This window comes from Parasteatoda tepidariorum, chromosome 3 (assembly GCF_043381705.1).
Source record: "Parasteatoda tepidariorum isolate YZ-2023 chromosome 3, CAS_Ptep_4.0, whole genome shotgun sequence".
Taxonomy (NCBI): domain Eukaryota; kingdom Metazoa; phylum Arthropoda; class Arachnida; order Araneae; family Theridiidae; genus Parasteatoda; species Parasteatoda tepidariorum.
In genome coordinates this window covers 17,404,197-17,416,831 of record NC_092206.1, presented here as the reverse complement: position 1 = coordinate 17,416,831, position 12,635 = coordinate 17,404,197, and the positions used below count along the sequence as shown (strand labels likewise).

General features: G+C 30.1%; 1 protein-coding gene across 1 annotated transcript in view; it reads right to left on the bottom strand.

Annotated features, from left to right (window-relative positions):
* LOC107457353 (short stature homeobox protein 2) overlaps nucleotides 1–12,635 on the bottom strand; it is a 75,973-nt gene that overhangs the window by 27,757 nt on the left and 35,581 nt on the right. The window lies entirely within an intron of this gene.

Sequence of the window (12,635 nt, the reverse complement as noted above, 5' to 3'; positions counted from 1 at the left end):
CGTTTTTAATTTTTCGTAAATGATTATTTTAAAATTGTTAATTTTTGACAAGACATACTACATTTCCTGAGGCGATTTATTTTTGTAATATTATAAATAAAAACCATTTAACATGAAAAAAAAAACTTACTTTTTTTCCCTATAAAACATCGGATAGTACAAAAATGATAAGAATTATTTGAATTATGGAATAATTATTGAATAACTAGTCGCCTTTGGCGACCAGCTCTGTTACCTTACAGAATTGTCTTATACAGCATATAAACTGGAAAGACAATTAAACTGTAGGTACTTAAATATTCTAATTCTTCAACCCTTCCTCCTATCCTAACAAACTTAATCCAATCCTAACTTTAATTAGTTTTAAACAATATATTAACCAAATTTTTCACAGTTTAACAGATGCCCGCGTGAAATTCAATTTTAATTCGATTTTAATTTTTACTATTTTCCAAAGAAGTCCGTGGTATAATCAGTTTTCTGTGTCTTGAATTTTAGTAATAATTTAAAATATCTCAGGCAGCCATTAAATCACTCAAACCACTATAAGTATGCTTTCATTTCAGCATAGCAGGCAACATTAATTATTAAAATTAAGTATTAAAATTATTTCCATCTCTGTCGTGGGATAAGATAAAAAAAATAATAATAATAATAAAAACGCATTTCAATGTTTTATTACGTGCTGTACTGCTTCCTAGCACCTCTCGAGCCATAACTTGAGTACCGTATAACATATGTGCTACTGCTCGCAAAAGTTAAGCTCCGTCACCAATAATTGGTATGACAGTACGTGACACGACATGTTTAAAAGTTCCAAAGCTATTTTAGAAAGGATAAAAAAAATAAATCCAAATAATCATTCCGCAACTAAGTTTTTATTTCTGTAGAAATTCAAAATTATTCTAAATAAATACGTAAGGTAGGGTGAACTGGGGTAATTATTGATCAAAAAATGCAAACATCTATTTTGTGAAAAAACTATTCAGGATGGAATTTTAATATTTACTGGAAGTTTGAAGCTATATGAGATGAGTCCTATTCTACCTTCTTTTGTTTGAAAATCTAATTAGAATTTAAAAGATCTTAAATATTTAGTGATCAGGAATTGCCCCTTCTCTTGATCATTTCCGGGGTAATTCTTGATCATTTCTGGGGTAATTACTGATCACCAGTTTTTATAGTAAATGGGCTGTTTAAAAATAATTATACAATGGTAATTAACAAATAAGACATTAAGATCAAACAAATAAACAAAAATTATATGTTTAAACTGTTAATAAATTGTTTTATTTAAAAGCAGGAATAAAGATTAACTCTTCAGCTCTAGCAGCAGCTNCTCAAATTATGAAAGGTACTATTTAATATTATTAGTATAGTATTTATAAGTATGTGTTATTTGAATAGGCATTTTTATTAATTTGTCCAATTAAATTTGTCTTATTAGAAATATAATATTTAAATTTCGAATCATTAAAAATAGATACTTAATACATACAAACTATTCTCTTTAATATTGTATTATTTAATAACTCAACTAAGTCAATTAGCCTGAAGTGTTGCATAACCGTAAGCAATTTTTTCATCACACGTTTTTGTATTCCGAATTTATTCACCTTGCCTCCCCGACAAAATTCTTTCTTTCTATCTGTCATGCCGAAATATGCATGACCTATTTCCTAGCATTTTAAAACCAAATTATTACCTTATTTAATACTTTTTCAATATATAAAAATAATTAATATAAACTGTAATCTTCCTATACCTTGAATTGAGTTCAGAATAGAATCTATTTTTAGAGATTCCCAATACATCTGTCTAACACATTAGCATATAGAATTCGAAAACCGTAATACGGTTGCTAATGTTTTGGATTCATTAAAATTCTATATTATTTACCACGCTTTCCGCCAACACATTTGAATGCGTGAGGCTAAGAAAAAAAAACTTGGCATTAAATTTAATCAATTAATAGCCAATGCATGAATTCCTTAACTTTCCTTGGCGAAAATTATGCAAACGTACACAAGGGACTCGCAGTTTTGGTTTCTTGGTGTGGATGGAGGTATCCTGTGGGGCTTAGCCCTGCAGCAGCACCCTGCAGTTCATTTTCAAAATTTATTATTTGATAATGTATATTTATATTAAAAATTGAGATCAATCTTTACTTTAGAGCTCCACATAATTTCAAAAATAAAGCATTTTTATTTATTATTATTCGATTCTTCATTTGAAGAGTTCGTGGTATTTATTATATAATTGCTCGCCCGTATCAATCCGGAATAAAATATAGACAGTTGGAAATCATGCATCAAACAAATTCTTCTTCAACTTATGGTTAATACAATCAACTTCATCAAACCAAAATATTTCTTGATATTATCTTTTTTTTTTTCTTCCTTAAATGATTTGTAAATACATCGTTCCAAAATGCCGCCCTGGCTGGAGTACCCAACTGCACCTCATGACAGAAGAGACCTGAACTACTAGTCAAAATAAAATATTTATTACTGTATGGACAAATCATTGCGAAGGAATGGAGTTCAAACCTCAGCAACGGCTTGAACCCCAATCAGCTACGGATCGGTGATTCCCAATTCGGCAAGGAAGTCAAGACGGTTTGTGCTTCTTGCTGTTTATATTGCCGTTAGTTACGAAATCATGGAGATTTAACTTCCAAGGCCCAGAATGAGCTATTACAATTTTTTTAAACTATCATTACACAATTACTGTCACAAAAAACAGTCTTCTTTCGGCATTTTAATTAAAAAGTTGTCAAATTAAGTATTTTGGAAAGACATTGCTATAATAGATATCGAAATTTTAATTTTTTTAATGATTTTTTCTGTTTTAAAGTTCTACATGGAATACATTGCAAAACGTTTGTTATGGTTATGCTTAATTAATAACTTTAGCAAATTGAAGATATAATAATTTATGTCTCTGAGTTTTAACTTTTAATGCAAGATTACAATAATTGTTCGACCAAAAGAATAATACAGAGGGCCAGTTTGACCGCAGATATATAACACGAAGGTCCAGCCGAGTATATATAAATCCATCTAAAGGACTAGATATAAACATCTGTCCTCAAATGCCTCAAACTATTTCCTGTTAGCCTTAGTAGATTATCCTACAGTTCCTTTGTTTTCTGGATTGTGTTCAAAATTGCAAGGCTTTGAAAAACCACAAATTAGATAAGGTTGTTCAATGCTGGTCATAAAATAAAATAATCTGCAACAAAAATGGAAATACCATTAGAACAAGACTGGCTTTCAAAATTATTAAAACTAAATGTAATTTCTGTCTAATGATAACAATTTTTAATTGTCTTCTGTTTAAAATTATCCGTTTCACCTGTGATTATGCTCTTAAAAACTGCAGCATAATTTTTCAAAACAGCAAGTAATTTCTCATTAAGATAATTAAATTGAAGTAATTAACACTTATTTAGACGCGAAATAAGAAAGCAACCGAGTCAAATTAAAGCATAAACGTTAATGAATAATTTAACAAAACACCACATACTTAAAATACATAACGAAACACTTTACTTTAAAAACGTAATTATCTTAATGAGAAGAAATACTTTAACGCCAAATTTATGTTACGATTCCAAAAACATTTCCATGGTTCACACTGCTGCTTTAATCTCATATGAACCACTCACCACTAATGAAATTAAAATCAACAAAGGAAGCTAAAAGCTAAATTAGTTACCGCCCAACATCATGAGTAATAAAAACAACATAAAATAGACCCATCGCACAAATGAAATCAAAATAAAGACTTTTTTTTAAATATCGTTTGCTACTGTTCGAAGAATCTAATCCGCCAAACGACAAATAAACGAATGTTTCGAATTTCATGCACGCCAATAACTATAATAGCCCCTAAATCCGCAATGCCGCATATATATAAAACCACACAAAGGGCTGGACGTAAATTTATATCCTCTTTTGCCTCGTATATCTGAAACGAGCCCTTTAAGCCTAAATTATACTCCTGCTACTTCCCAGCATTCCTTCCTCTGCATTATCTGGTAATAAAAAAAGAGGAGATTGACTCTACCACCTCTTCTACCCTCCCCCCAATGCAAGGCGCTAAAGCTAGCCCAATTAAGGCGACTAAATTAAAAGGTTAGGGCGAACTATAAAGGCGGAATTAAGCGAAAACAAGTCTCTAATCAGCGTAAAAGGTCTTCCCTTAATCGCTACTGCCACGGCGAGTTAGGAGTGGAGTTGAGGTGTAGGTTGCTGTCCCTATTGGTCGAATTCCCATTCTTAGTGTGGTTTAGGGGCTCTGATATGATATTAGGATGCGCGGTAGAAAATTAAAAGCATTTCACCTTACATTAATTGCAGAAAACTTTGATGGTAATTATAAATGAGGTTTATTAAACTTTTTATATTTTCTTTCATCCAATTAAAATTATATTTGAATGATCCCAAAATATAAAGCAAGTTTTATTACATATATTATAATAATGCTAGAAATTTTAATGCGGATTGAACCACAATATCGCTCAAATTTACAGCTGAAATGATTTAATATTATTGTACTTCTTAAACTTAATTACAAGATTGTATGGTTTTATTTGAACAAAAAAATTTCTATTTAATGCCTTATTAAAGTTGCTACATATTTGCTACCTATAATGGTTTTAAGGTACCAATATTTTGGATAATGTCTCAGTAAATTTACTACCGATTATGGTCGAAAGTATTATTATTTTTAATAAAGTACCAACAAATCTTCCACCTGATTGTTCAAGGAACTAATATTTTGGATAAAGTTGTAGTAAATTTGCGACCTATTATCATTCAAAGTACCAACATTTTGAGTGAAGTTGCCACAAATTTGCTACCTATTATGGTTGTGAGTACCAATATTTTGAATAAAGTTGCAATAAATTTGCTACTTATTATGGTCGAAGTTACATAAGTTATATTGTAAATGTTTTGGATTAAGTTGCAGTACATTTGGTACCTATTATGGTTCAAAATATCAACATTTCGAGTGAAGTTGCAGCAAATTTTTACTACCTATTATGGTTCAAGGTACCAACATTTTGGATACTGTTGCAGCAAATTTGCTTCCTATTATGGTTTATGGCTCAAATATTTTGGATCAATTTTGAACCGATTTCTCCAGGAGCGCACAATGTTTGAATTTTATATCACACAGAGGCAGCTACCACTTGGGGCAGAAGGCCACTGTCTTGGGCACTGTTTTCAAATGAATCCGATAATACGTATTAGAATTTCAGTGATAAATGGTACTAAAATCATTACTAAATACAACTTACTTTATGAACACAAAAATTATAGTTAACGAATATTTTAAACAAAAGAAAGATTTTGAGGAACATTTCGGGCATACATTTTCGTGCAAAAAGGAGGCACAGAAACTGCATTCTCGCTCTGAACTCAACTTAAAGTGACCTAGAGCAAACATTTACAGTATCAAAATATACGAGTTTTTGATTATGTTTGAGAAAATTTCACTTTTAACTGACATTATAATTCCAACAACCTTTTGTTGCTGATTTTGCATGGTTTTTCGAAGTTTTTTAGGAAGTCAAGGAAAATATAAACAATAACCCCAGTTTAAGTGCCTTAAACTTGAAGCAAAGCTATAATTTTAAACTATGTAGGCCATCTTGCCGTGAAGAACTATCTGGGTTTTAGAACTGACAAAAGACATACAAAAAACATCTGGTGCTAAGGTTAGTTAGTTGTGTCTCAATGACTTTCTTCTCCTCGAGTTGAGAGTATACCATTGCATAATTTATGTGTTTTTTCCCTTTTTTCTTAATATAATTATAAGGTATTATCAAATTACAATTAACTTCAGATTAGTTGCTAACTTCAAAATAACTATGCGATAAAATTTAGAATTATGTTTCATTCTGTACTAACTTTGCTATATGTTAATAAACCCTTATTTTTTATAAGGATTTGATGATTGATCAACCGGGTTGCATTCAGAAATGACATCATATATTAAAAGACTTTAAATCAAGCAAAATTTTAATAATCATTTGTTTACAGTTGTTTTTTATTTTTATTTTTCAATGATGAGTTGAAAATTTTTTTTATTTGAAAAGTGGAGATAATACGGAAAAGGTTCGAAACCCATGCAAAACCTGTTTTTTTCAGGTGCAGACTAAAACAATACAATATTTACTAGATTTAATCTCAAATATACAGTTATAGTGCTGTAAAATTTGAAGCAATATTGCTTTAATTCTAATATCTAGCTGAAAGGATCTAACTCAATTTGACAAAATGTTTGCTTGCAGCATTTTCCATGAAGCAATTTCGATATGAAGAAAATTTTATGGATTTTTGGAATTTTATGGAAATTCGATGAATTTTATTTTCGAAATGAAGAAAATTTTATGGAATTTGAGTATCAAATTTGAAGCAATATTGCTTTAATCTTAAACTATGTTTTCCCGATTCAATTGGACAAAATGTTCACTTGTAGCATTTGTCATGAAATGGTTTCGTCAAATTTAGTTAATTTCGTGAAATTTAAATATCCTTTTTTTTCCTTAACGTGAGCAGAAAACAGTAATTTTTTTCAATCAGAAATTGTAATACTTTTAAAGACAAATACTAAAAAGTAAATAGCAGGTGGTATGTTTAGGGGGCAGTATTTACCAACGCCTTCCTAATTACAAAGAAAATGCTTCCTTTTTTGACTAATTTATGCCCTCGCAGCGAGCGAAAAGCTTAAAAGTTTAATACAAACAATTAATTCCAATTTGCCCAGAAATCTGAAGACTGCGTTCCCCGTCATATCCAGTCATTAATAACGCGAAAATGCTAAAACCGCTTTCTTAAACATTAGAAGCAATTCAATTAGAGGCACTTTTGCTAAATGCAGCTTCTCTATTTTCTCCTTTCTTTTCTTTTCACCGCTCTTTTTCTTCTCCTTTTCTTAATTTCCACTTAGGATGGGGCCACTAAGTGAGCCAGTTATACACGCTCTGCTTCTAATAAGTCTAATAGCTTCATAATGAGAGGAGGTATATATACTTCGCTGTACGCGAGATGTGCACTAATTAAGATATTTTAATTTAATGTTCTATTCATAACAAATTACAAAGAAGAGAACCCCGCTCCCGGAAAATGGGGCCGCGTAATTTGGCGATTAAGAGAACCGCGCCAAGAAAGAACAAAAAGTGGTAAATAAAGATGCCCGATGTTTTGAACTGAAAAAAAACAACAACAGTGTTTTCAAAAGACTGAGGATTCTTTGGCTGTGAGGACAGAGATAAAGGATGGTTGCGATCTTGATGTTGTTTGTTAATTTATCATCGTATAATTAATTTAGACGTGGTTTCGGATAATTTCTTTTAACCTCATAGTTGGCATATTTTTCTTTTAAACACGAACAATGAAATAGGAGTTTAATTTTTGTTGTCGTTTTTCCTTATCAAAATTTAAAATATCATGGTTTTATTTCATTAAAATTTCCGTGACGAAGTTGTTATGCAATCCTGTACTTAAATTTAACCTGGTACTTTGAATTAATTAATAATATCATGTAGAAATCTCTTAATTGCGTGTTGCTATATCTTAAAAAAATTGTTCTCGCAAAAGAATGGGATACCTGTTAGTGACGTAGGGTGGGTAACTTGATCCTGATTGGTTGTTGAAACGTGACATTTGCTTAGTATAGCAACTGTTCTTTCTATTCTATTTCGAGTAAGCCAAGCCTGTCAAGTATCAATTTCTTTTTAGTGACACATTTTAAATTCTTTCACAAAGATTCTTTCTCAAAGATTTCAATTTTTTCACTATATATTTACACAGAGACTTATCACAAAGACAGACGCGAAAAAATGTGGAACATAAGCGAACTAATTATGCATCGAAATTACCAGATACACAAAAACAAAAATTTAACGCGGTCACAATAAAATGCATAAACAAATAATAAATTTAAGTTAAGCAAAAGAAGTAGACGAGAAAAAAATTACATATAAGCTAATTTGATGCGCTATACTGCTCTGCATTTTAACTAACTTATTGTTAAATAACATTCTGACTTATATAGAGAAATTCAGCTCAACTTTAATACCCCATTTTATTGATAAAGATTAGCTTGCGCTGATCACATGTGTGGGTGTGGGAGATCTTCTTCTTATCTAATTACCAAAANGAGTTATCGCGATTTTTGTGAATTTTCCTTAATTTATGATAACCAGTGTAATTGCAAATTATGTAAAAAACATTTTAGAGAACTTACATAATATTGTTTTAAAGTATTGGAGGTTCAAATAACAAGTAGTAAGAAGACCAAGTGAAGGAACAGCTCTTACCAGTGAATGAACACCCAATAAAGGAACACTTAATTTTGGTTATTTTTTAATGCTCTTTATAAATTTGTAAGTCATACAAATATTTAATAACAAGCCTATTCTTGAAATTTTAACATATAAATACTTGGAAAATGTTAACTTTTGTTTGTAATCATGAATTGAAAATTAAAGTGTCAACATATTAACACATACTGTTCATTCACTGGGAAATCTATGCCCAGTAAAGGAACATGCCTGTTCCCTCACAAAGAAACAAGGTGATGCAGAGATAATAAAAAATTCAAAAATTTTTCCAGCGAAGTCTATTTAACCAGGTAATCCAAAACATTGCTAGAGGACTTCCTATTGTTTGGAAGTAAGCTATTATTACTAATCAATCTAAAGAAAAACTTTCAAATTCTTACTTTTAATCAATATATATGAAATGTTCCTTTACTGGGTAGTGTTCCTTCACTGATTGGTTTACCCTATATCGATATAAAAGTTAATATAAAAAAATATGTATTTAAGAAATTTCCGCTTCTTTTTAAGATAGCTAGAAGCTGTTAAATAAAATGTTTGCACGCAAATGCAATGTAAATGTAAGTAAATTAAGCACAGCTTATATTATTAGAGGATTGCAAACGCAAAAAAAATCTAGAAGCTATTTATTTCATTGAGAGAAATTTCTAATTGTCTATGCAGTTTAGTACAATTGTTTATACACAATATCTGCTTTAGAATTAAAACTTGCAGTCTTGCCAAAATATACAATAGACCGCAAGCTTATCATTACTCAAAATTAGACTAACGGGTAAAATCTAAAATTAATTAATGCATATCTCCATTCACCATCAGTAAATAATAACTGTTATAAGGAAGGAAAAAAATTGAATAAACAATTGAGAGTAAATTCTTGAAAAGTCACATTTAACATGAAACTATTTCAAAACAATAGTTACTATAGGACTCATTATCTGCGAATTGATCTTTCCTCAGAAATGCATTTTTTAATCAGGTCAAAAATTTATTTTTAAAAAAAAGTATTAGGAAAGGATTGATCAGAAATGACCTAATTAGAGCATTCATTACACTGTAGAATGTAGATTTGCATCTTGCAGAATGTAGATTTGCAGAACTTCATCATTGTTAAATGAGGCTGGAAAGCTATTTTCCTACCTACGATTGGTGTGGCATCTGCTGATAACTTCAAAAAACAAAACAAAATAAAATAAATAAGTACCAATAAAGGATTTTCTTTACATAAATATGGGAGATAGAAAACGTTAGCGTGGAGTCAAGAAAAGAGATGAACAATTGGGCGAACTTTTCTCTTGTAAGTTAGGCATTCGCTCATTTCATTATTTCTCAGCGAGTTTTTTTTTTCGTGCTGTTTATTTTTCAGTTATAAACATGAAATTTATAAATTTGGTTATTTAAAAACACAGCTATTTGCAGTTATTTATAGCCAGTTATTTAAAGTAGGAAAATTTCAAAAATCCACCCGCACTTCACCCTAAGAAACAAAATTGGTTTTAAAAGTCAAATATATTTTCGGTAATAAACAAAAAGAATTTTTTTTTTTAAGAAATTTATCGCAGTCCCAAAACTATTTTAAAAATATTTATCAATTTAAAAGATACTTAACATTTTAAAAATGTTTACAAAGATAATTGTATAATATTTCAAAAAATATTTTACAATATTTAATGTATTTTTTAAATATTTTATTATTAAAAATAAAAATATAATGTAATTAAATCGCCCTTTAAAGTGTTAAGCAAGGCATCGCGATAGAAGTGGGTTAAAATCTCACTATCTTATTCTAATTTATAAATGCCGTAACGATAAATTTATTGATATTTAATAGTAGTTTTATTCTATTTATTCTTTCCTAGTCCAAAATATTATGTTTAAATTTTAAATAGCTTCATTGCACAAAATTTTTATAGTTTTTTTTAAAAAATAAACATTACTTAATTCCAAATACCATGAATGCCACGTTATAAGTAGAGTTAATAAAATCACGAATTTTTACTTTAAATTTTCTTGCTATTTACGAAAAAACCAATATTTAAATTTTCCTCTCATAGAAGCTACGCCATAGTACTTTTTAATGAAACATAAGGAATATTGGTGAAAATATTAATCTGGATTGTTTTAAACAACATATGTTAAATTGAATTATTTTATAACTAACGAATAAGCATTCCCCCCTTTCTCATACAAACTATCATCAACCCAAACAAAAATGTACTGTAATAAATGAAACCGATTTATTTTTTAATAAAGCGGAGGGGTACAAAAATAAATGATGAAAAACATCCCATAAATGTGAGGGAGGGGGAAGAGGGACAAAATCATGCTCCCGGGGATAGACGGGCAATTGCTGGATGGAGGATTTAGTTGGGATATAGCACTGTAGTTCTGTCATCGGCAATTGGTGATGCGTAATTTGGAATGTCGGTGCGAGGGTGATCGGTTCCTAATCGGATTAAGAGCAGGCCGCAGCCGCTAAATAGACGAAAGGACAATCCCGCCGAAAGATCACGTGACTCGTCATGGACTCCAGATGGGACTTTTTTTTTTTTCGGCCCATGAATAAAGATCTCCCCTAAGTAATCTATTATTTGCCTTTGCCTCGTAATATTTCTAAATATTATAGGGAAAACTATGATTAAATATTAGCGAATCATCTGTTGCCGAGATTTATGGCCTGTTTCGAATGTGTGGTGTACGATGATTCCTTGCTTTGAGGTCACGTGACCATCATAAAACCACTTTGCGGATTTGTTCGAAATATATAAATCTTATATATATATTTTTTTTTTGGGTCTTTATTTTTAAGCTTAATTTTCTCTGCTGAGACCATTTTTTAAAAAAAAATTTTTTTATTTATTTTTAATACAAAATGGTTTAGATTAAATTCAAAAGAAAATATTCTTTTTCTGCCTTTAACAAAACAATCTTATCTAACCCTTATGCCATCCACATATCTTTGGATTTTAAATCTTTGGATTTTTTGGATAATAAATCCTAAAAAAAAATTTTTTTTTTAAATTTCTATCTGACCCTTATATTATCCAAAAATGTAGTGATTTTGAAAATAATAAATCCCAACAAAACAATCTTATCTAACAATTATGGATTTTAAAATCTCGAAATAACGGATTTTAAATCCTAGATCTGCCTTTTGCCTGATCCTGATATTTGTCAATATGTTCGTTGCTTAACCAGTTGTTGGGTGAGGGGCTCATAAAGTTTAAGATTCCTTAATTTCGTAGCCGATGCTACGATGGAAGCAAATATAACAAACATTGCGCACTAACCTTCTTTACTTCTCAAGCATCAAAATAATCAGATTTTTTCAATTAATGAAACTCAATAAAACAAGAAACGAGAAACTCTTTTCCCGATCCTTTCCTTTCTATCATTTCCTTTCATAAGCTTTATTAAGGTTTTTCGATGCAATTTTTTTTTTTTTTTTTTTGCTAATGAAAAAGAATAAAACATATATTAAGTACCTTATACTTGATACAACGCTAATAATTTTAAACTGTATATAACATTTTGCGTTAAGAACTATCTGGCAGAACACTTAAATATTTTTAAAATTATTAAACTTTTTTTTTTTAATAAACCACCAATGTGGCGAGATTTTTTCCATTAGACGTAATGTATCAAAATAATGAATAATTCTCAAAATTTAGCAAATTTTTATGACCCCAATTAATGCAGCGTTGTCGTAACTCTTAAATTGTTAAAAAATTCCATCACAAACATCTTTGATTTTCAGAAAACTGTGGTCTTACTTCATATTAACGTTTTGCGTCACTTTCAGAGTTAACCTATCGCTGGTTCAAATCTAAAACGACACTTCTTAACTCACTTCTCATGTTATTTGAATGAGAAGTGAGTGCAGACAGAAGTGTCCTTTTAGTTTTGAACCAGCGATATAGAACGCTGGCTTTAAGATAGGCTTAACCGGACATAACAGCCATGAATAGCTCTTGCAAACTCGCAACAGTGCAAAACGGCACATAAAAAATGCATATTAGGTGGATGGACTTTCAAAATTTTACTTACTATAAATAATTTATCATAAACTCGAACTTCTGTGTTTATAAATAACCGAATCTATTAACTTTATGTTTATAACAACAAATAAACTCGACAAAAATGATAAAATAAACAGACCCATAATCAGTTTCTCATCTCGTACTCCAAGCTAAACTACTGTTACCCACTATTATGTAAATAAAATCCTTTATTGATTTTTTTCGTAGTTTTTGAAGTTATTTACAGATGGCCACATAGGTGG